Source organism: Etheostoma cragini, chromosome 14 (genome assembly GCF_013103735.1).
Source record: "Etheostoma cragini isolate CJK2018 chromosome 14, CSU_Ecrag_1.0, whole genome shotgun sequence".
NCBI lineage: Eukaryota > Metazoa > Chordata > Actinopteri > Perciformes > Percidae > Etheostoma > Etheostoma cragini.
In genome coordinates, this window is record NC_048420.1 from 21,935,624 (window position 1) to 21,957,982 (window position 22,359).

General features: G+C 39.6%; 1 long non-coding RNA gene across 1 annotated transcript; it reads left to right on the top strand.

Annotated features, from left to right (window-relative positions):
- Positions 1–3,136: 3,136 nt before the first annotated feature.
- On the top strand, positions 3,137–5,657 carry LOC117957259. The gene is made up of 3 exons (XR_004659458.1): positions 3,137–3,215; positions 4,622–4,748; positions 5,626–5,657. It is a non-coding gene; the product is annotated as an uncharacterized LOC117957259 (long non-coding RNA).
- Positions 5,658–22,359: the final 16,702 nt, after the last annotated feature.

Genomic DNA, 22,359 nt, shown 5'->3' on the forward strand with positions numbered 1-22,359 from the left:
CTGTGAGTAACACTCACTTTGTCTCCCTGTCTCACACACACACACACACACACACACACACACACACACACACACGCACGCACACACACACACACACACGCAGAGTGGATGTCTTCTCGACCAGTCACATTCCTCTAAGCAGGGCCGATGACCTTGTGTTATCATTTCAGAGGAAAAGTAAAGCATCCCAATGGGGTGTTGTTGGACATTAAGTTATACAAACTTTTATTTATCTTTTTACAAACAACTCCAAAGTTGTTGGGGGTTTCCACACTGATTTCAAAGTGATTGCAAACCGACTTCCACACAAAAAAGTATTTCAACTTGATTGCATCATTTTGTGTTCCCACTAATCCTAAACTGTTCTTTGCTGTGATGTTAAACAGGGTCACAGTTGGACCCCATAGAAAAACTGCCCAAGTGCTGCTGAGCTGGGGAATAAAAATAAAACTGGATGGTTGTCATACTGGATTTTGGTTATCTTTCACCAATCTTCAGCTGATGAACATAGCATGTTAAAAAAGTTAAATACAAGATAAAGCCCTGCAGTGCACAGTGAAAAGCCCAAAGTTCAACCAGTTTATATATGTAGCCTCAGGGAACAGAATCTGTAGCTGCACCCAGTGCATTAGGTAATTAATTGATCTCATTCAGATTTAATTAACCACTTATTCCCTTCATACTGTTTACTGCTTCTGGGAAATGTTTTAACGTGCAATAGCTTTCTTCTTTCGTTGACACCGTCGACCAATCAGGTCACTCTAAACTGGGCTCATGACCTCCTGAAAGGGCACGACAGACACTACATCAGCACACACAGAGTTCAACATTTTAGAATTCCTTTAAATACATTTAAGTAAAGACCCATTCTGTGTGTGTGTGTGTGTGTGTGTGTGTGTGTGTGTGTGTGTGTGTGTGTGCGCGTGTGTTCTCATCCTTCCACCTTTGTCAGGACCGAAAGAGTTTTAGACCTTTAGAATGAGGACATCAGTCACTTCTTCAACAACATTTTAGGACTAAAGATTATATTAAGATTACAGTAAAGATTGATGTTATGTTAATGACAGCCCTCACGAGCATTTAATCACGGACATTTGGTAAAGGTTGGGAATGTGCACTCTCAACAGCTGCCTGCTAACATCTGATTCTGCTGCTCTGCTGCTCTCTGGTGGCAGAAAGTGAAATTGTTTCATTGTGATTCCCCAGTGTTAGACAAATTTCTTTGTGAATGATTATTGTCTTTTAAATAAGGAATAAATAAATAAATAAATACTATGTATCTTGATAAAGTTCCCTTGGCCTTTGGAATTAAAATAACCCGCCCCCCCCCCCCATCATCACATACCCACCATATGTAAAAAGAATTATAATACATAAGTGTTTAAAATAAAGAAAAAAAAACACTGAAGGACAAGAACACACACACACACACTAACACACACACACACACACACACACACACGCAGAGTCAAGATTTTACCACAGACACAAAAAACAGAAGCTCACTACTTACTTTCTTCTTCTTCCTCATTCACCGCACAACAGATTAAACTCTGCTGATCATCATTTCACAGGTAAGAAAGTATATCAATGTGTGTCAAAAATCACTGAAATGTTTTTGTATGAGGAAAAAGTGAAAATGAGTGTTTTCTAAATTACTTGTTTAACTTTAATATTTTCTGCCACCTAAACTTAAACGTCAGATGAGGAAGTCAAAATATTGGGGGAAGAAATCAATTTAATATGATCTCTCTTGTGGGAAATTTGTGATTCATCTCAGTTTGATTGATTTTACACTCAAGGCAAAGCAGAGTTAGAGGTTCAGTTCTTTATTTTAAGTGCTATTATTAGTTACATTAAACAGCAGCATCAACAAAATGCCACGTAATATTTGAATTGCTTCCCTGAAGGTAATTCTCTTGTCTGAGTAAATAGATTGTATTTGTTTTGCATCATTGGCAGAAAGACTTTTGTGAATGTTTACTTACAGCCTTTTCTCTCTCTTTACTTTTGTTTAAATGTTCAATGGTACATCTTGGTTTAATCTCTTAATCTCCTCCAGCTGAGATGGGTCTGGCAGTCATTTTGCCCTTCGCTCTGATGCAAGGTCGGTAGTTCCTGATTTCACATCTAACGGGTATTTCAAGAGGTGGAAGTGTTGTTTTGTGGTTTTTTTCATTAAAAGGAGAAGGATTGTGGTAAAGAGAGGATTGCATGTGCCATTGATTCGTCACACACACACCTACATTTTATATACTTCAATGTTGCCCCTTCATGTGTCTGTTGTCAAATTTAGGGTGCAACGCTGCCCAAAAGCATCATGGGCCTCAATGACTCCTGTGTCAGTCCCACGTTGTCATCCCCAACAATGAGGAAGCAAACATCCAAAACTGCTCAGATGGTGGGATTTGGAGGAAAGGAAGCATGACCGGTCAATGCACACACTCCTCACTATGACACCATACAAGTAGGTGTTCCTTTGTGACACAAAACTCACAAGTCATCATTTAACTGAACTGCCACCTCTGAAGCAACACCAAAGCCGCCCTGTGTAACGTTGAAAAATGTCTTACTGTGTTGACTTCTGAAAAAGCTGTGACTGTTTACAGACTGATTAAAACAGGAGTTCTCATGTTAATCAGTGAGCTTTAGAGGTGTTGGTAGGTGTGTTTTTTCACTTTGGACAAAGCCAAGATATCTGTTTCCCCCTGCGTCTAATCTTTATGCTAAGCTAACCACGTCCTGACTCTGTACTGTACTTCAAACACAGACATGAAAGTGATATTAATCTTCTCATCTAACTTTTAGTAAGACAATAAAGAAGCATGTTTCCCAAATTGTTAAACCATTTCAAGGTCGACCAGGGCAAATAGCAGCTTGCAAGATGGATCCATGTGGCCTATAAGGCCATCACAAGAACTTATGAAGGTTACAATTAAAATGTAAATTTGTGCGGCCTAAATTATGAAAGGCGTCAGGGCTGTTCATTAACAATGTCACTTACAATGTAAGAAACAGGAAATTACAACATATTTAGTATGTTTGAAAACTTCTGATCTTCACATAAAAAGTGTTGTCCTTTAAAAGGGCAAATACTCTGGCATCCACAGTGACCTTTATCCCCTCAGCCGAGTTGTTCTGTTCTGTCTCCGACCCGCTGACAATAGGGGGCAGCAGCCAGCCGTCCTCAGCGCCTCAGCGTCTCGACGTCTTGTGTGGAGAGAGTGAAAGTCAAAACACAGAGTTTAAAGACCTCTCTGAATTGTTCTCTCTCCATGACTGACAATTCCTTAGTAAGAAAGTGTACTCAAAGTACCACAAGTAAAAGCACTTGTTACACAGAATGGCCAATTTCAACTATACAGAAAAACATGGCGCTACTTCTTCATGTACTGCAGTATAGATTAAAATAGAGATTATAATACATGATTATATTTGTTGAATGTATTTTGTATTAATAATCGGAATCTGTAAAGTAGCTAGTAACTAAAGTTATCAAAATGTAGTAGTGTAAAGTGCGTGTTATCCTCTAAATTGTAGTAGAGTATAAGTAAAAATGAAGTACAGTACTTGATTAAATGTAATTCGTCACTTTCCACACGTGAGGGGAGTTGGGACACAAGTCCAAAAAGTGTGGAAACCACTCCTTAGACCAAATGATCACTGAAAGCTTTGAGGAAACAACGTAAGTGTAAAATGTCCCTCATTAAGCAACACAGGGTTGGTTTCTCTTTGAACTTCTGAGTAATACCCAGATATTGATTTTTTTTTCTTTTTTTATGTAATTTGACAAGTTCTTCTTCATTTACTTCGCCTGTCTTCATTATGAAGATCACAAGGATGCAGATTTATTGCCCATTAGGTCGACAAGTGTGTTAGACACAGAACAACGTTGGCTTGTTTCATCATGACTGCGTCTCACTTGACCTGAAGGGGATTTCTTCTTTTTTTTGAACAGACGCAAGTTTTTCTTAAACCAGTCAGTGTTTAAAGAGCTGAACTTGTCTTAACTTGGTGTTGACGGAAGCAATTTACCCCTCAAGTATATGGCTGCATGACACAAGGGGCCTTTGTTACTGCATGGCAGACAGTGGTACTGTGTACTTTGTGATAGTGGTGGAAGAAGAACTCTTTTACTTTTACTTAATACTTGTTGATAAGTAAAAGTCATGCATTCAAAATTTACAAAGGTGTTAACATCAAAAGTAAAAGTACTTATTATGCAGAATGGACTATTTAAAAACAATTAAATAATTGTGTTTATAATAATTGTTTATTTACTTAAGGTGGATGCAAAATTGTAATTACTTTAAACACAGCTGCGTAGTTTGTGAATCAATAAAGTATTTTCTTAATGTAACTATAGGTCATAATTTATATTTGTTTATTTGTTGTTTCATTTATTGTGTTTTGTATTATTAATCAACAGTTTAAAAGAGAGAGACTCACATGCACTCACGGCTGGCCCGGCTACCAAAACAGAGGTCACAACAGACAAAAAAGAAGGAAATGTGACTTTGTTATCTGCTCAGGACACCTTTACTCTATGATATCTTTACATTGCAAATATTTTTTTTGCTGCAATGTTAATGTTCTGAAAGTTTTCTGGTTTTCCAAACAGATGCTCCTGGAGTCCCCGTGGCAACACTGGTCCTGTTTCTGAGGGCGTTACTGTGTCGTTTCCATGTTGAAGTGATGCTAACCCTCCCGTGAGCTTCCTCACCTTGTACAGAGCCGACAGTGGAAAGGTAAGAGACAATCTTTCAGTTTCCTTTTTTCCACCTGCTCTATGTAGACAAAAGCATGTGGACACTGCTCTTGTGATGTTTTCATGGATTTTTAATCTGCGGCTGATTGTCGGTTTGAGCAAAACTCTTTAGCTCCAATGGGAAAGGGGGTCTTAATGCTGCAGCAAACAATGATATTTAACACAAAGTAAACACATAAAGAGATGATTTTCACACTTTTGTGTGGAAGAACTTGACTTGCACAGAGCCCTGACCACAAACCCATTCAACACCTTTGGGATGAACTGTAACACAAACTGCAAGCCAGACCTCATTAATAGACCGTTTCTAATTTTCTTGTTACTAAATTGGAAGAAATTCCTTCAGGAATGTTCAAAAGTCAGGTGAAACGCCAGAACCCAGAAGAATGGAAGCTTCTGCCTCTTGAAGAAGTGTTTCCTTGCCTCTGTCGCCTAGTGGTTGCTCTTAGTGGGGATTGTTAGGTTTCTGTAAATAAGATCACAGAGTACGGTGTAGACCTGCTCTTTTCTGCGCTGTGAGATAACTGCCTGGGTCTGTCCGAGGTTTCTGCCTAAAAGGAAGGTTTTCCTCGCCACTGTCGCACTGTTGCTTGCTCTGGAGGAAACTACTAGAACTGTTGGGTCCTTGTAAATTCTGGAGTGTGGTCTAGACCTACTCTATCTGTAAAGTGTCTTGAGATAACTCTTGTTATGATTTGATACTATAAATAAAATTGAATTGAATTGAATTGAATAACTGTTGTTGGGATCTGGCTCTATTTAAATAAAATAGAATTGAAATTGAATGAACTGTGAACAGCACAGAGGGTTATTGGGTTTCCATTGACTGGAACATGTATCACCTCTCCTCATCTCAGTTGACTACGAAGGGGATAGAAGAAATGCAGGTCCTGCAGGGGTGTGTCTGTGTGACGCTCAAAGCACGAGGGGCTCTAAGAGGTCCCGGCCTGTGTCTCTGGAGGCGCCAAGACAGGTTGGAGTCACAACATGAAGCAACACTATAACTGCTTTGTCATGCTAGGGCTCTTACTCTGGTCATCGGCACATGCGCTGCCTTATAATCTTCAGTCAGGGAATATCTTGTGAACAATGATTCATAAGTGAGAGTAATCCACTTCACTAGATAAGGATTCACCACCTACTGACAAACAAACAGCATGTGAACAAGATTCACATTCACGAGAGATTATCTACCTGACGATCTACAGTAAAATACACACAAACTGGCGACAGAGCATGTTTTTGTAGTATTTGTAGTGAAACATAATCCATGCATCTGCGCCATGATTTGGATCTGCTCCATGATTAAATGGGTTCTTCCTTGGCCCACGATACACCCTTCCATCTCTTTACCACTGATAAAAGCTGCTTTCTTTTTCTTTTTCCAGGCTCTAAATAAGCTGATTTCTTGTTCTTCATTTGTGTTTCAATTCTGTTGTTCAGTCCGCAGCAAGAGTTTTGTGTTGATTCCCTACATGATATGTAGAGTGTTGCTGGTCCTACGTCATAACTGTCGCTGTGGATGTGTACAAGTATCAATAAGAATTTTCTAAACTTTTCTACCTTCTCATTTCCCTCCTACACATCTCCCATTGTTTTAGAGCAGTGGTTCTCAAACCTTTTCAATAATGCACATAACAAAAGACCTTGTGACTGAAAAACACTTAAATGCTATTTCAAATGTTTAGAAACCATAACTTAATGTATTATTACTTCAGGGAAGTAGGCATGACTTATTTTTACTAAAAACATCTCACTACAGTACTCCAAAAAAAGCCACTTGAGAAACATTGTTTTAGAGGGTTAGAGGTTTCTTACTGTAATATTATATCAAGATGTTGCAATTGAATTATAAGACACTCCCAGGCATGCTGGTGTAATAATTTATGTTCATCTTGTCGCTCTCCAAAAAAAAACATCTGTGTTAGGAATTTTTGTAACATTCCTTCTCCGTTTGTTTTTCTTCTCATCCCAAGTACTTCCAGGAGGTGAAGGAGGCTGAAGGTAAGCACCAACCTCAGCCAGAGAACGTGGCAGGAAGCCAGGCGAGAGACAGGGAAAAATGATCCCCCGCACAGCGCTAGTTTTGACATTGTCTGCAAAACAGGATCTAGTCACTGTCTCGTCTATCTGACATCCTTCGCCCTCTGTTTGACTGAAGCGGGAAGTCGGGGTGACTAATCTTCAAATATGTAACACGTTTTTTTTGTCCTTTGAAAAAGTGAGTCTCTTCCCTGCAGCATTCACTAAATAAACAAATCTAATTCATTTTCAAAATAGTATGAGTACAATGTCTTGAACATACAATCTTTACAACATACATACATACAATTTATGCTGTTAGGGGTCTCTCAATCAAAACAATTACAAAAGACGCAATTTCATGACGTTGTGAAGTATCGTGGGATCATACTTCACAAGCCGTTGCTGTCATTGCAGTTAGCTTCTCCCGGTGAGGATTACTTCAGTCGGGAGTTGTTGTTTTTTATACAGTATCTTTTCTTTTATTGTGCATATTATTCTTGTGGATTTGTCATTTTATCATCCTGTTTATGATATATGCGTATGTTGTTTGTAATGTCGTTAAGCTACTGGGACATGAATTTCCCCTTGGGAATCAGTATATGGGGAAACCAGCTGGTTTGGGGATGTAGTTGCATCCCTGATCATGTGACCTGTTGCCAATCAGGAAATGACTAGCTTACCAGTTTCAATCATCAGTCCCTTTCCAGCCAGATGCTGGGTTTGTGGCCACACATTGCCTCCTAGTGGTGAGACTGCATCGGGTGACTGTTGAATGTACGTAGCCTTAACAGTGTATTTTGTTGTGACTTGCATGATATTTTATGGTGATTTGCATTATATTTTGTAGTTACTTTTGCATGACATGCCATAGCAAATTGTATAAACAGGTGTGTAGTGCATGTCCTGGTTGGCGTTGGGCCTGTTGTCTTGAGGAGAGTTAGACCAAGTTCTCTGCCATCTAATTTATTATTTTAACTAATCTATCCACACTATTTTATTGGGATTCTTTTAAACTTTGTATTAAAACCAAACCTGTTTTTTGTGCAATATTTGCCTCATGTTAACTGTTCCTGTCCGGGGAGAAGCAGAGTTGGTCACACGACACACTGAGTAACCTATTAAGGGTTTAAAGGGTTCCTCCTGACCCTCAACAGGAGGCGGCGTTGTCAAGTCTAAGGGTTCTATGTGCTCCGGCACTACACACTACACACAAACACACACACACACACACACACATAATTATGTGACAAATTCAACAATTACTGGAAATGTTTGCACTGCCTAACACGTGCAAAACATAATTGCTATTTTGAGCGTGGAAATTTATACGTGACCTCTGGGAACTGTTTACTTAACCCGGAGGTCAATTTTACTAATTGCTCCACTGCCAGAGTAATAACACAGCATGATCACAGTTTACAATCCTTTTACTTCCACTTTTTATAGCCTTTCTAACAACATATCACAGAGTATTGAAATTCAGTCATAGTATTGCTCTCTCAGCCTGAAGTACTAAAAACATGCTCAATGTAAACATCCAATGCTGCGGTTAGAGTTGTTCAAAGCACCTGTTTTAACTTTCCCGAAGTAAGGTCAACATGTATATCATTTTAAATACATTTGACTGTATCTGAGTGGTTGATGTCAAATCAGCTTTGGCTTCCATGCGAGTTGAAATGTGTGTATGAATATGAAGTGAGATGTTGATTGGATTAATAGGATTTCGTTCATTTTCTCAGCAGATTAAGCTGAAGGGGGAACAACCTTACTGTAACCTGAGGACCTGCAGGGTCACCGCTGACTAGGACCAACATATTCATGGTGATAAATCATCTTATTTTCTGTCAGACACACTAGGTTTCTACACAGGACCTGTGTAGAAACACCTGATCTACTAACTAACTGTTGTACATGTGTCAGTTGTGAAAAGTAGGATTAATATTAAAAATGACTTGAGGAAGTAGGAAGAAAAGGGCAATGTAGCATAGTATTTATCCATCCCCAGACATGTTGGAACACGTTCTGACATGTGTGAGCATGCTCCATTTACCAAAATCTCTTAAAGTGGATATAAAAGAGACACTAAAGGCTCAGTTAAAACAGAAATGAAGCCAAAAGCACGACTCTGTAAAATAAGAAGTTCAAGTTTACCAAAGGTTAAAAATAAACAAAAGTCAATAGCAGGTAGGGAAGTTGACAGTCACTACGTTTACATGAACACCAATAGTCCAATATTATTCGGGAATATGACAATATTCTAAATTTGATACAGAATCATGTAAACAGCATATTCCAAAAAAGGTCTTTTTTCAGAATAGAGCATTTTCAGATTAAGACGTGGGCTATTCCGGTATTTTTCAGATTTAAAAGGCACATTGGGAATATGCATCTCATTCGGGGTTTTCACCGCAGGTTTAAGGTCAGCTCTGTGCGTTGCTATGGTTTCTGTACACAAATCAACCAGCAAACAGTTTGCGAGGCTGCAGACTTAAGACTTGGGCATAACCTGGTGAAGGCAATGAGAGATGTGAGAGATGACTCACACCTACTGTGTGATCACAATAATTGTACTAGATCTTAAATGTTTTTTTTGTTCAGTTTTATTGACTTCTCTGACGTACAGATCAGTGGTTTTACTTATGGAAATCACGGCATTAATTACTAATGAGTGTCATCAAATAAACTGCAAAAATACTACAACTGATACTGCAGCTGAACACTATGTAGGGCCTACTTTTCTGTGTGTTCCTGTACTCTAATGCGTGTATGTTTTGGTTTTTACCAACTAGCCTCGAAAGCCTAAAACGATGCCCTCTCCTGACGTTTCCCTCCATGAGAACTCCATCGCCCTGGAAGCAAATTTTAAACATCAGCCGCCGCCTTAATTGACCTGGGGAATTTGGTTGAAATTGTCCTTGAAGAAGTCTTAATATGTATGTTAAAGCTTTATTTTTAAAGTTTTAGCATTCTTTGAAGCTGTTTGATGCCAAGCTGTTGCTTTTTCAGCCACCTTGGTAACAAGCTGCTCACAGTGACAACATAAACTTCTATATACGTCTTGGTTGGAAAATGTAACAACTGCATAACATAACTGTCCATATACAGTATGATGATCTAATCCTCCTTGCACAGAACCCAGAATGAGATCAGAGTCATGTCCGGGGCTCCGACAGCACACCAAACTCCCCCATCCTCAAAAAATGTGACAGGAAGCACTGCAATGGGGGTTACTTCAATCTTTCCTTTGAATTCACGCTTCGTTTATTTTCTATGGTGCCGATCTGACTGTTGTCTGGCTGTGATGCTGAATGCCTGCCTAATGTGATTAAATTGGTGGCAGTTTAGTCAGTGTGTGTGTGTGTGTGTGTGTGTGTGTGTGTGGGTGTGTTTGATTCCTAAAAATAGACAATCTGTGTCTAAGCGTCTATGGGCACAATGCCAAAACGTGTCTTTTCATGCATTCTCTAAAGGTTGTACTGCAAGTGCCAATTTGCCTCATTTAATGTTTGGAAGACGTTGTTTTTATGTTTTTTTGCTCCGTTGTTGCCAGTAATAAATGTAACAATAAACACCATCAGGTACATTACTTTTAACTTTCTGTGTGCTCATATCATATTCACAGAGCAAAAAGAATAAAGGAAAACTTGCATCTGTCAGTTATTTGCATGCAGCCTCCCCCACTCGCCCATTCACTGCTGCATTCCTCGCATTCCTCCATTCAACATAGGTCAGGAAAGAGTGAGAGAAAAAAATACAGATAAAAAGGGGATCACATCCGGAACGTGGGCGGTTAGGGAAATGATTAGTGGGCCTGTGAAAACCACTATTGAAGACAAGCCCCCCCAACACACACACACACACACACACACACACACACACACACACACACAAATGCACGGCAGCTTCACTAGCCCATCTGGCATTATCTTTGATGACAAAAGGAGGGCGAGCGAGTCATCTCTGCAACCGTTGTGACGTATGTTTCCGTGCATCACTTTCACTGGCCCGAAGTTCAGCAGCTAAACACAATCTGTGAGCTGATATAAGTAACATATACAGTACATATAAAAAAAGGATGGGGGATGGGTTTTGGGGACACTTGAGGAATTAAGAATGCAGCTCTCAAGTTTCTACATCCTGGTGGGTGGTAAACGAATTATCACAAACATTTCATTAGAAGCAGGAAACCAGTAGCTTCTTGGAAACTCTGCAACGTCATTCCTCAGATGCAATTTAAACTCACTGACAATGCAGCTTTGACACAAGCCAAATTAAGTGAGTAACATAATGATGCTACAATTTAGATTTTTAGCTGACACTTTCAACCCAGAGATACTTAAACTGGGTGAGTAAATGTGACTTATTCAACAGATGCTTCTGCTTATACTCTACCCTGTCTCCCAAAAAATGACCATTCCTACAACTAATTTGCAGTAGCAACATAATAGTAGGAAAAACACCACCTGGATTATGGATTTTGTTCAACATAGGACACAAATGACTGTCACTGCAAAATGTAACCTACATGTGGAATATATCTGCAAAATCTTACGGTCAACACATTTTTTTGTAGTTTCCTGCAAAATCCAACCCTAGTTCAGGTACTGTGACTCAACCATGTTAAAAACATTTTATGTTCAAGCACTTGAGTTAGTTGAGTTGTCCTCGGGTCAAGTTTGACCCCTTTAAAAACATTCTGAAATAGGAGTTCCTTATTAACCAAATCACCACAAAAAATGGATTGGATTTGAGTTCAAGCTCTTTGCAAATACAATTGATCATTTTCATTACTCTGATCTCAACTATTAAAAAAAATCATAATTTTTATGATAACATATTACTTATACTTCTACATAAATGAGGGTTATTGACCATGAATTCCAAAAAGTAGTGTAAAACTAGTTCTAGTAAGGTGGTGTTAGTGAAAACCAAAAAAAAAAGGGATAAAAATGTCACAACACGAGTGTTAAGGAAAGATTGTGAATGTGACGGGAGATGAAGGAGGACCCAAAAGCAGAGGTTTCAAAAAAAAGATTTTATAAAAAAAAAAAACTGAGTCCAAGCAAAAACACCAAAACCGGAGCACTCGGGCTGGCAAAACTCGCGGGGAGACGTGTGGTTAGGAACCGGGCACGAACACATGACACTCCACCAACACCAACACCAACAACAACAACAACAACAACAACAACAACAACAACAACAAGGATCTGCTATATGACTCTCCAACAACAACAACAAGGATCTGACACAAGACAAAGAAAGCACAAAGACTAAATACAGGGGGTAACGAGAGGCAGGTGACAAGAAGGCTGGGAAACAGGTGGAAAACATCAGGTAATCACAAGAGCGGGAAGACACAGGAAGTAAAACTAAAGGCCGGACGAGACAAAAACCCGACTTCAAAATAAAACAGAACAGGCAGACACTCAGGGGAACACCAGACCGGAGGGAAACACGACAATAACACAAGACCAGGGAGGGAACACGAAGCGTGAAGGAAAAAAAGGATGAAAAAAAAAATGAAACCATAACAGTAATCTTGGTTAATTATTGAAAAAGTTTACACTTACTTGAAGCCTGAGACAATAAGACTTACAAAATGTTTAACCAAAATCTTCCTTTGTGTAAATAGCCTAAAACTTGTGGTGCAACCAACCATCCACCCCAATCTCGTCCCAATACGAGCGTTTTTCCTTTAAGTGGTACCTGCTCGGCTCGACCGCGGTACCTCGTCCTCCTTTTCCCATTGCAGATTAGTTCCGCCTCAGGCGAGCGTGCCTGGTCATCCTGGCAGGAAACTGCGGTGACCTAACGCGACACACACACAGAACGGCAAAGGTGTGTTTGTTTCAAAAGAAGCAGGAGGCAGCAAAGCTGGCTAAACTACCTAACCCTTGTGTTGTCAACACTTTTGTTGATGCTTTTAGTCAATTATTTGTAATCTTTTTTTACGTTTTTGTTCCTATTTTCAACACTTTTTACGCTTGTTTTTAATGTTTGTCACTTTTCTTTGACGTTTTCAACACTACGTAACACTAACTTATTAACTTTGGAATTTATGGTCAATAAACCTCATTTATAGGAAATTATACCTAATGTTTGAGTTAGAAAGCAGAAATTAGGAATGATTTTGATTTAAATTAAAGGAATGGATGTTGATGGATAATCAAAGACTGGAATATGTCAACTTTTACTCAAATCTGTTTCAAAACCACTTCAATTTTCTTTCTCAAATGCTATAAATTTGAACAAGACACCTCAAAATTAATGAAAGTAGAGAAGTGCACTTGACAAAAAGCGTTGTGTGAATCAAACATATTATTTTGGGTAATGCATAGGTAGTGCATACTTGTGACTCTGCATTTTCCTCAAAACTTTGAACAAAGTCTCTCTCATCTGTTTTAATTGGTGTCATGAATGAATGAATTGTATTCATAATTATAACACTGTTATCCTTTCTGGATATTTATTTGCGTGTAAGAGGCTCCTTTTCTATGGAGCCTCTTTCTTATCTATCTACTCTCATGTCGTCAAAATGTAGCGATTGTAAGAACCCGTATGTATTCTTGTAAACCTTTAGAACAGTGTGAACTGAACCCTGCTACATGTCACTTTGTTCTCCGAGATCTCGTAACTGCCATTGCACCATCTTCAACACAACACTCGTTGGATCCCTTCAATGGCAACCAAACAAAGGAAGTCTGCACTTGTGCACCACAAGGTGTTAGGCGTTGTGCGCCATAGTTTTACCATCAGCTACTTTTGTTCAAATCTGAATGAATAAAGTAGCTGTTATTGACGGTAGCTTGGCTATTTAAAAATGGCAGGATTTTGCTGGATTGCATGTGTCACGCTGGTTCCAGTTCCCTCCAACCAATCAGTGGTCTTCAGTGTTTTATTAACTCAACCTTCTTGTATTGGCTCAGCTTGATTGGGACCTCAAGAGAGGGGAGGGGGGGGGGGGGGGGGGGGGGGGGGGGGGGGTGTATGTGCACCTCACACCGCAGAAGATTTTTACTAACCAGTATATGATGAAGGCATGTTGGGTGGGTGAAATTAGAAAGGTAATGTTAGCTAACAAGCAGCAGTCAGCCCTTCGCTCACTCATCTCCCATTGCATTTGCCTAGAAAACAGCTGAAAGCCTGGACAGGCTGGGTGGAAATCTGGTTAACACAAGTTTTCAGCTGTGACTATCCTTTTGCCTCGCCTGAGGTTGCTGAGTTTTGCCTGCTGTCTGTAGATTCCATTAGGCTTGGCTCGTATTCTTTTTGATGCCCAGCTGTATTGGCAGCGGCCATGTTGTATGTTCTTTGGGGTCCTTGCCGCCGCGGGACAGATCAGCATTTCGGGTTTGGCTAGTGGCTCGGTTTGGGTCGCCTTCTTTTGGCTGGGTGTGTTGCCAGGCGTCTCCTTTTCTGGTTGCAAGTTCCATTTTCCCTTTTCTCAGCCTACTGCAGTGAACGATCCACCTAAGTAAACACCTTCCTGTAATCAACGGCGGCGTCATTATGTTGATCAGTGTAGCGCGCATAGTGCAAGCGTAGGGTTCGGTTTGGTGGAAAAAACATTCTAAGGTTTGGCATAAGTATAACCCCGTCAGAAAGCCCAATATTCAGCCAAATCCGAACCCAAATCTTTGATCCGGTGCATGCCTACTGAATATTGACAATTCATTAATTGGATTGCGTTGGTGCTGCCGGAAGATCTGCCGTCTGTCCCACATTTTCAGCTGGGGTCCACCTTCCTTCCTCTTTCTTTGTGTTGGTATTCTAAACTCCGGTGACTGTGGTCAACTGCTCCTCAGATCTCTGCAGGGTAATTTGAGACAGCTAGCTAGACAATCTGTCCAATCTGAGTTTTCTGCTGGAAGACATAAACAACTTTTGAACGTACACACCAATACAAGTTCCTTCCAGAGGCTATTTTGCAGAGGCATCGTTATTGGGCCCAGTACTGGCTATTCCAGAAAGCTTTGTGGACTAGCCAGACCTTCCTCCGCAGTGCTGTGGATTTAGGTCTTGCAAAGGGAGACTAACACTAACTCCCGCCCGTCAGTGGCCTTTTGAAAAACAGTGCAGGGGAAAATCGTGTTGTTTTTATTTGTTCATTTGTTGGGACGACACATTTTGTTTTTGTCTCGTCGGCCTTTAGTTTTACTTCCTGTGTCTTCCCGCTCTTGTGATTACCTGATGTTTTCCACCTGTTTCCCAGCCCTCTTGTCACCTGCCTCTCATTACCCCTTGTATTTAGTGTTTATGCTTTCTTTGTCTTGTGTCAGATCCTTGTTGGCGTGTCATGTGTTTGTGCACGGTTCCCCACCGCGCGTTTTCCCCGCTATTTACATGAGCAGGAACACCTTTGTGGAGGCCCGCAGCACGGTGTCTTATAAATAAGGCTTAAAGTTATGTATGGAAAGATTAAGAAGCTGAAACTCACTATTGCAGTGTGTAAAGCCGAGGTGATCGGATAACTCTCTGACGGGTTCATATGAATGATATCTTCCACATTGTAATGTTTTTACATTGTCATTTCTGTGTTAATAATATTGATTATAGCCACTTTATTCAGGCTTCATCCAGAATCAAGCCGGACCAGATACATGACTGGAACAGAAAATTTCCCTTATCTACAGAGATGACTTGCACTGGGGGAACTCATGCGATCCTTAAGAAGATGCATGACGCAAAAACACTTTTAATGAGTGAAATATCAACTGCAGAATTTCACAAGTTCAACCTGAATTTCCAGAAAGAAATGATTCATAATTTATGCTGTTTCTTGCATGTTTTCTCTGTATTTGGCAAGGATATTGTGAAGCTATGAAGTTATAAAATGGAAAAACATTTATAAAAAATCCTTGTTCTTCGAAACTCCAGAAATTCCACATGAGCAAATGCGCACTAAAGGTGCCAAAAAAGTACATGAGTGATGTTATTAAGACACAAAATTCTTAGTCATATTGAGCTTTATTTCCTGTCATCATTTTTATTAATGTTATGACGTAGCAGTAAGCCACACTGGAGCAGCTGGGTTTCAAGAGCACATTCACAAGTTTTTCTCATGCCTGTGGAGGAGGCAAGGGGTCTTTGTTTACTTTATTTCATCATGTATCCTTCGTTTCATATTAATGAAATATGCTGCTGTGATGTCATCACTTCCTCTGCTGACTGGACTTTTCCATTGCATGCTTTTCTATTTCCTTTTAGCAGAGTAATACATACCTGACAAGATATTTCAGAATTGACTAAAGTGTGGTTTTAAGTATCCAAAACTCATATATCATACTAATCATATAAATAAATTATCTTTTTATCCTTCTTTCTGCCATGTTAAGTTTTAATTCACTTTCTGGCATCTATCCCAATGTTATTCCCAGTGTGTGAATAAGAGACACAGGAAGTTAAACAACAGAAGAAAGTAAGGTGATGACATCAGACTAGAGAGGGAAGAGGAGAGGAAATTGCTCAATTTGGTATTTTCTTATTAAATTGTATTTTATGTCAGATTTTTTTCAGATTCACAAATGATCAAACAAAGACATTTGGAGTTTTTTTTTAGATGGGGAGGGTTAGTGGAATTGGGTGGGGGTTAGGGAGGGGTGGGCTGGGTGTGTGTGTGTGGGGGGGGATTGGCGTCCAGCGTGGGCGTTGATGCTTGAATGGCGACGATGGCTGATGACTCAGGTGATGTGTCATGCTGCTATGCTATAAAAGGGAACTTTTACATTTTGTCCACACACACACAAACACACTTGTACAGTACACACACTGGACTCAGAAGGAAGTTTGTTTACTACAGCAGCAGCAGAAAAATGAAATGTAAGTTTGTTTATGATACTTTTAGAGAGTGAGTGATAGTGGGTGTGTGTGTTTAGAAGAGTGTGTGTGTGTGTGTGTGTGTGTGTGTGTGTGTGTGTGTGTGTGTGGAGGAGGGGGGGCTTTTCTGCACGTGGTCTTTATTCTCATTTTTAGCCTCAGAGTTTAAGAGTTTGAAAATCAATGAGTGAATGAATGAATGAGTGAGTGGAAACGCAATGTTGACTGCAATTTAAAGTGTTCAAATGTGATTGAGTTTCATTTCAACTTCACAACTTCACGACTGTTTGGTGTCAGGTGTGTGTGTGTGGGTGTGTGTGTGTGGGTGTGTGTGTGTGTGTTGGGGTTTTCCCTGAGTAGTTTGAACTTGCAAACAACTTGATTGTGTCCAGCAGCATCAGACTTTCATTGTACTCTCAAAACATAAAACATTTAGCCTAATTGTTGCAATATTCTCATATTAAAACTTTACAAGTATGTAAACATGTGAGGTGTGTCATGCCTGTATCAGATACACATTATATGTGATGCTCGTTGTGTCAGATTAGGAGGTCGTAATGTCAGATGTTCTTGCAGTGACCAGGTCGAGTCCCCGACCAATGAATGCTTTTGATGAGATATACAGTACAAGGTGATTAGTTGGTCCCACAAAGTGACTTCCTTCTTCCAGCTGACCGCACCAGTAAAGAATGGATGTGTCTGTAAACACAGTTTTTAGAAGTGAAAGTGAAGCTGGAATCACATGTGGGCAGTAAAGGTGTTCTTCTGTCATTATGGGTTAGCCTTTGACATTACATAACACTAGTCGATTACCAATCAATGACCAAAACCTGCTGACTCGTAACACCAACATAAGCATGTGCATGTGCCTGTGTCTGAGAGAAAAACCTATGAATCAGGTAGGCAGACGGTGATGTCAACATTGCACATCATCAGGGCATTTACTGTAATGTAATTTGCACACTCACTGTTCAAGGATAAATCATATCAAGAGATGGAGTCTGGGTTTATGACAGTTGGCCCCACTTCCGGGTTGAATGATGTCACACTGTTTGTGTCAAGCCTGATGATGTATAAGTAAACTGCAACATGTGAAATTGCACACAGCAGTGTGCATACTCATAGCTTGAAAAATGAGCTGGCTCAATTTAGTATTTATTATGTATATTTTAATGTATTAGTTAAATTTGAACAAAGTTGCAAGAGTTAGCACTACTGTATGAAACTTAACAATTAGCCGTGACAGTTGGTGAACACTTGGATTCTAAGCATCACTGAACACATCAACAGCGAGTCGTCAAGACAGTGCATGCAGCCTACTGCGTTTCTATGGTATGGTTATGGAATTTAAAACTTAGTGTTGTATCAAATTATGTATAATCACTGTATTTGCCCACATGTGAAAACATGACCCTGATCATCTAATACGATGATGCACAGACGTCTAATGTCTTGCTGTTCCCAGTTGGAAAAAAACAACCCACCAAGTAAACTTCAGATTTCTCTTCTTGGCTGTAGCAGAAACAAGCTGTAAATGAAGCACTGACAGATTATCAGTTTATGCAGTTGTGATGGTACAGAGAGTACATTCTCATGAACAGGTTGGTATGGCATCGTACGAACTTAAGCGGATATTCAAAATTGGAAATTAGGCTGGTGTTGTGACTGGTCACATGACGAAAGATATCTGTCGTGCAGCACGAAGTTTAGAACAATAAGTTTATACATCCAAACAACTTGTTAACATCAGGAAAAAAAATTGTTTTTTGATTTATACACTGGTTCCCCTAAGTAGAATTTGCGGGACACAAACACACATTTCCCGGGTGAAAGTCTTGTGTTTTCCCCAGGAAACAAACTCGGCTTGAAAAAAAATCAATGAACCCGCTACCGCCACGATCTCCTCAGTGTGCGGACCAAGGTGCTTTCACACATTGTGTTGCATGCAGTAATAAATTCGTGGAATACATATGAATCACAGTTCTTAACTTTTTGTAGCGTTTTGTATGAATGGTTAGAACAGCCTGAAAGAGAGAGATTTAGAGTCATGTTTCTGTACAATTGTCAATTTTAACGCCAATATTCACTCTTCTTTTAGCTCTTTTTTGGTCTCCACCAACTATTTGAAAATATAATAAATATCGGGTTGTTTAGCTGCCAAATGATCCACTAAGTCCACCGGATAGTTGCTAAATGTGTCAATCTGCTGTCGAGTAAAGTGTTGTTGTTTTTTGTTGCCTGTGGATGCTGGAAAAAATGTAGATGAGAGCAGTGAGAGTGAACCAAAATATTAAAGTTGCAAGCCGTAAAACCAAAAAATACCAGAGTTTGGTGATTGCTCACACTATGCATAGTCATTTTATCCACTGTTTGTATAAAATAGAAATTAATTGTAATGATTCCCAAATGTTTTAAGATTTTAAAGCTTTCTTAACACAGAAGTGAAGAAGCATGGAAAAAAATCAGAGGTCCATAATCATGTTTGGTAGAAAGTTTAACATTGAACTAGTGTTTTGCCAGTTCCTTGAAAGTGAACATTTTGTTGGTATGTTGGTTTGTGTTGGAAGAAGTTGATGTGGGGCACACTTCCTGCCAGACGCTGTTAACATCCGTTCAGAAGTTCAGAGGTTATTCAGAGTAAAACGGTCCAGCTGAGGAAATGAGGCGTTCACTGTGTCAAAGAGAAAACATCTTAAACTCCAGTGTTACAGCATCTGACTGACACAGTGTATAACGGAAACTGAGAAAGCATGTGAGACTGCCTGCGTGTGTTGATGTTTTATGTGTGCGTGAGCGGGTGCTGACGAAATGACCTGCTAAATACATTAAAATATGACCCATTGATTCTGCTTCTTTAAGCAGTTCTGCTGTGAGCTGTAATGCTGTCACAGCTGCTTACTGTGCCAAATACATGACTGTACACTACACTGCCTGGGGATGTTTTCTTCATAGGAAAGAGGCTTTTTGCTGATGTCTTCTTTAGTAATTTCCCAATTGCCCTCTGAAGCTGTTCCAAATTTCTTGTTTGTGCTGGCTGACATTGACCTGACCCATTTTTGGACGTCGAGAAATTGTACAATAGCTCACATTTAATGGGGTATTTTTTGGCAGGATTGCTTTAGAGGCATTGATTCATTGGCCACGTTTGCATGCTTGAGCTGTAAGTAAATATCTTTGTGTTGTTATTCAGGGCTGTAATGGGATTGTATGTGTTTCATCTTTTTGTATTGAAACCATTTCATTTTGTTTTCAAATGCTATAAAGTTGAATAAAACCCCCACATCTCAATGAGAGTAACGAGCCAATCCTTTACTTTACTTGAAAAATGTGTATGAGAGAACACAGCTGATTTGAATCAAGAAGCTAAAGCCTGTCAAGGAGTTGATAATGAGTGAATGATTAGAATCAGATGTGTCAGGGCAAGGAGCTACCTAAACATGCAAGGCAGGCAAAGGATGTAAAGGATTTTTTTTTTGTATAGTAGAAGCATAACCAGGAACCTTTTCTTTGACTAAACAAATCAAACTGCGCAAAAAACTTCCAAAGTTGACTTTATCTTATGTTTCAGAAACAGTGTATGTGGTACAAAAGTGGACTGGATTTTGTGCTCCCATTGACCCGTGGCCTTAACTACTGCAGTTAGTGTTTAATTGACAGTAAAAGTGTCAAAAGTGCACAGTGTCAGACACTGATGACAAAGAGAAGAGTGTAGCCTGAGGCGTCACCATGGTGACGTCACCGCATAGATTAATCTGAGTCAGACCGCTGCACCAGCTCCCCTCTCCTTCAACAGGAGGCCCAGAGCACACGGGGGGGGGAAGAACCCACGGCATACCTCTCGTTCCTTCACCCTGATCTAACACTAACGCACAGTTAATGTCTTTGTTGCCCCGGGTTATGGGATTTCTGAAGTTGCATTAACCAGCGGATAGATTTACAGACATGAGCTATCTTGGTAAAAGTGTTCAAGTTTCCTTGAATAGAGATCATTGGTGATTAAGACGGTTTAAGAGACAAAGACTAAACAAACAGTTTTGGAATTTATTCTCAGATTTAGTGTCCCTGGTTCAAGAGCAATAGGACTAAAAAACCTTTTGTTCCATGTGCAACTCGGCTGCTATTTAGACATTTTTAGAGATTGCCGCTGTAGTTTTGTGTAAAATTGGGCTCATTACATATTGTATTGTGTATATTTTTTACTTTGTGTATTTATATGGTTTTCTTTTTGTCTACTTGCACTGCAAATCAGTTTCCCATCTGGGATGATAAGGTGACTGAAACAGTGATTGAAAGAGATGGAAGCTTGATTGTTCTTATTCATGCATTAATTAATTAATTAATTAATTTATTAATTATCAGGCCCAGTCCTTCATGAGGGAATATACAGAAAACATGAGCCAAAAATAATCACAAATCCTCATACCTAATCTAGGTTCAGTGACCTAGAAATGAGTATTTACTTGGTTTTATGCCTATGTTGGTGGACTGGTCAAGGCAGAAAACTAAAACTATGTGATTAAAGCTGCACTTGTCAAAATGTTTAGATCATCACTGGGTCAAATGACAATGTAATAGATGTAACTCATTAACTGCTGAACATGGTGGAGACAGATATTTTCCCAGGAGTTGGTTGAGACCAAAAACAGAGCTAAAAACAGAGTAAATATTGGACTTATATACATCACTTGGTAAGAAACACCACTATAATCCCATCCATCAATTCTGAGATGTATAATATTACTCTACTTCCGCAGATCATTAAAACAAGCTTCTTATGCTGATGTTTATCTTGCTAAGATGATTATTTTCAGGGCCGCGCAATGTGTCTTTTGTTTCCCAGAAATACAAATTATCAGTCTGCAGAAATCTATCTGTTTCCTCCTCTCACGCTGACACACATTCAGCCACTGAATAACTAACAGTAACAGTAAGTCAGAGTCTGACCTATATTGGTCTCAAAAACCTTTGTTCACACCGCAGAACTTTCATCTCAAATCTGAACTGCTCTGTAAATGTCTGGGAACACAGAATGTAACTTATCTGAATATCTGATGCAAAAATTAACTGGCAGTGAAGCTGAAATAAAACACATTTTATTTAGGGTTTACAAATCTTTGGATTTTGATTGAATTTTGGCCTGTCTCTTTATGCAAGTTAGGTTTGTTGTTTTAGTTTGACCGTATTGTTTTGCTTGTTCTTTGAATCATTTCCCTACTGTTGTGGCAGATACAGACTGAAGCATTCACAAAAGCAGAATACAGCTGCCTTCGGATTAGTCATGTTTTAAAAATTAAACAAAAATGTTTCGATGCATATTTGTGGTTTTATGTTTCTAAACGTTGCGCTGCTGCCCAGTGGCCACCTGTTGTGACTGTTCATGTGCAGCTGTAAGTACAGTGAGCAACTACTGCTGAATGATATTCTGCTGTGTCATTCTTTGAAATGATGTGTTGCTACATGTTGAGGGGCCGGCAACTCTTTACAGACCAGCCAAGACACTGCAGCTTAAGAAAACTTCAATCAATGTTTTCACCACAAGAAACGGTACAATTACAGAGGCATGTCACTAACAGTCTCTTTTAATTCTGTTTTTGCCTTTTTAGTAATTTATGACTCAACGCCCTGTCTGCTCCACCTGATGCTATTAGCTGAGCTGTTTGTCCATTCATCATCTCGTCCCACCCACAGTTCTCCTCTCTGTGGCATGTTAAGATCAATGATCCATCAAGTGGACAGGTTGACAGTCT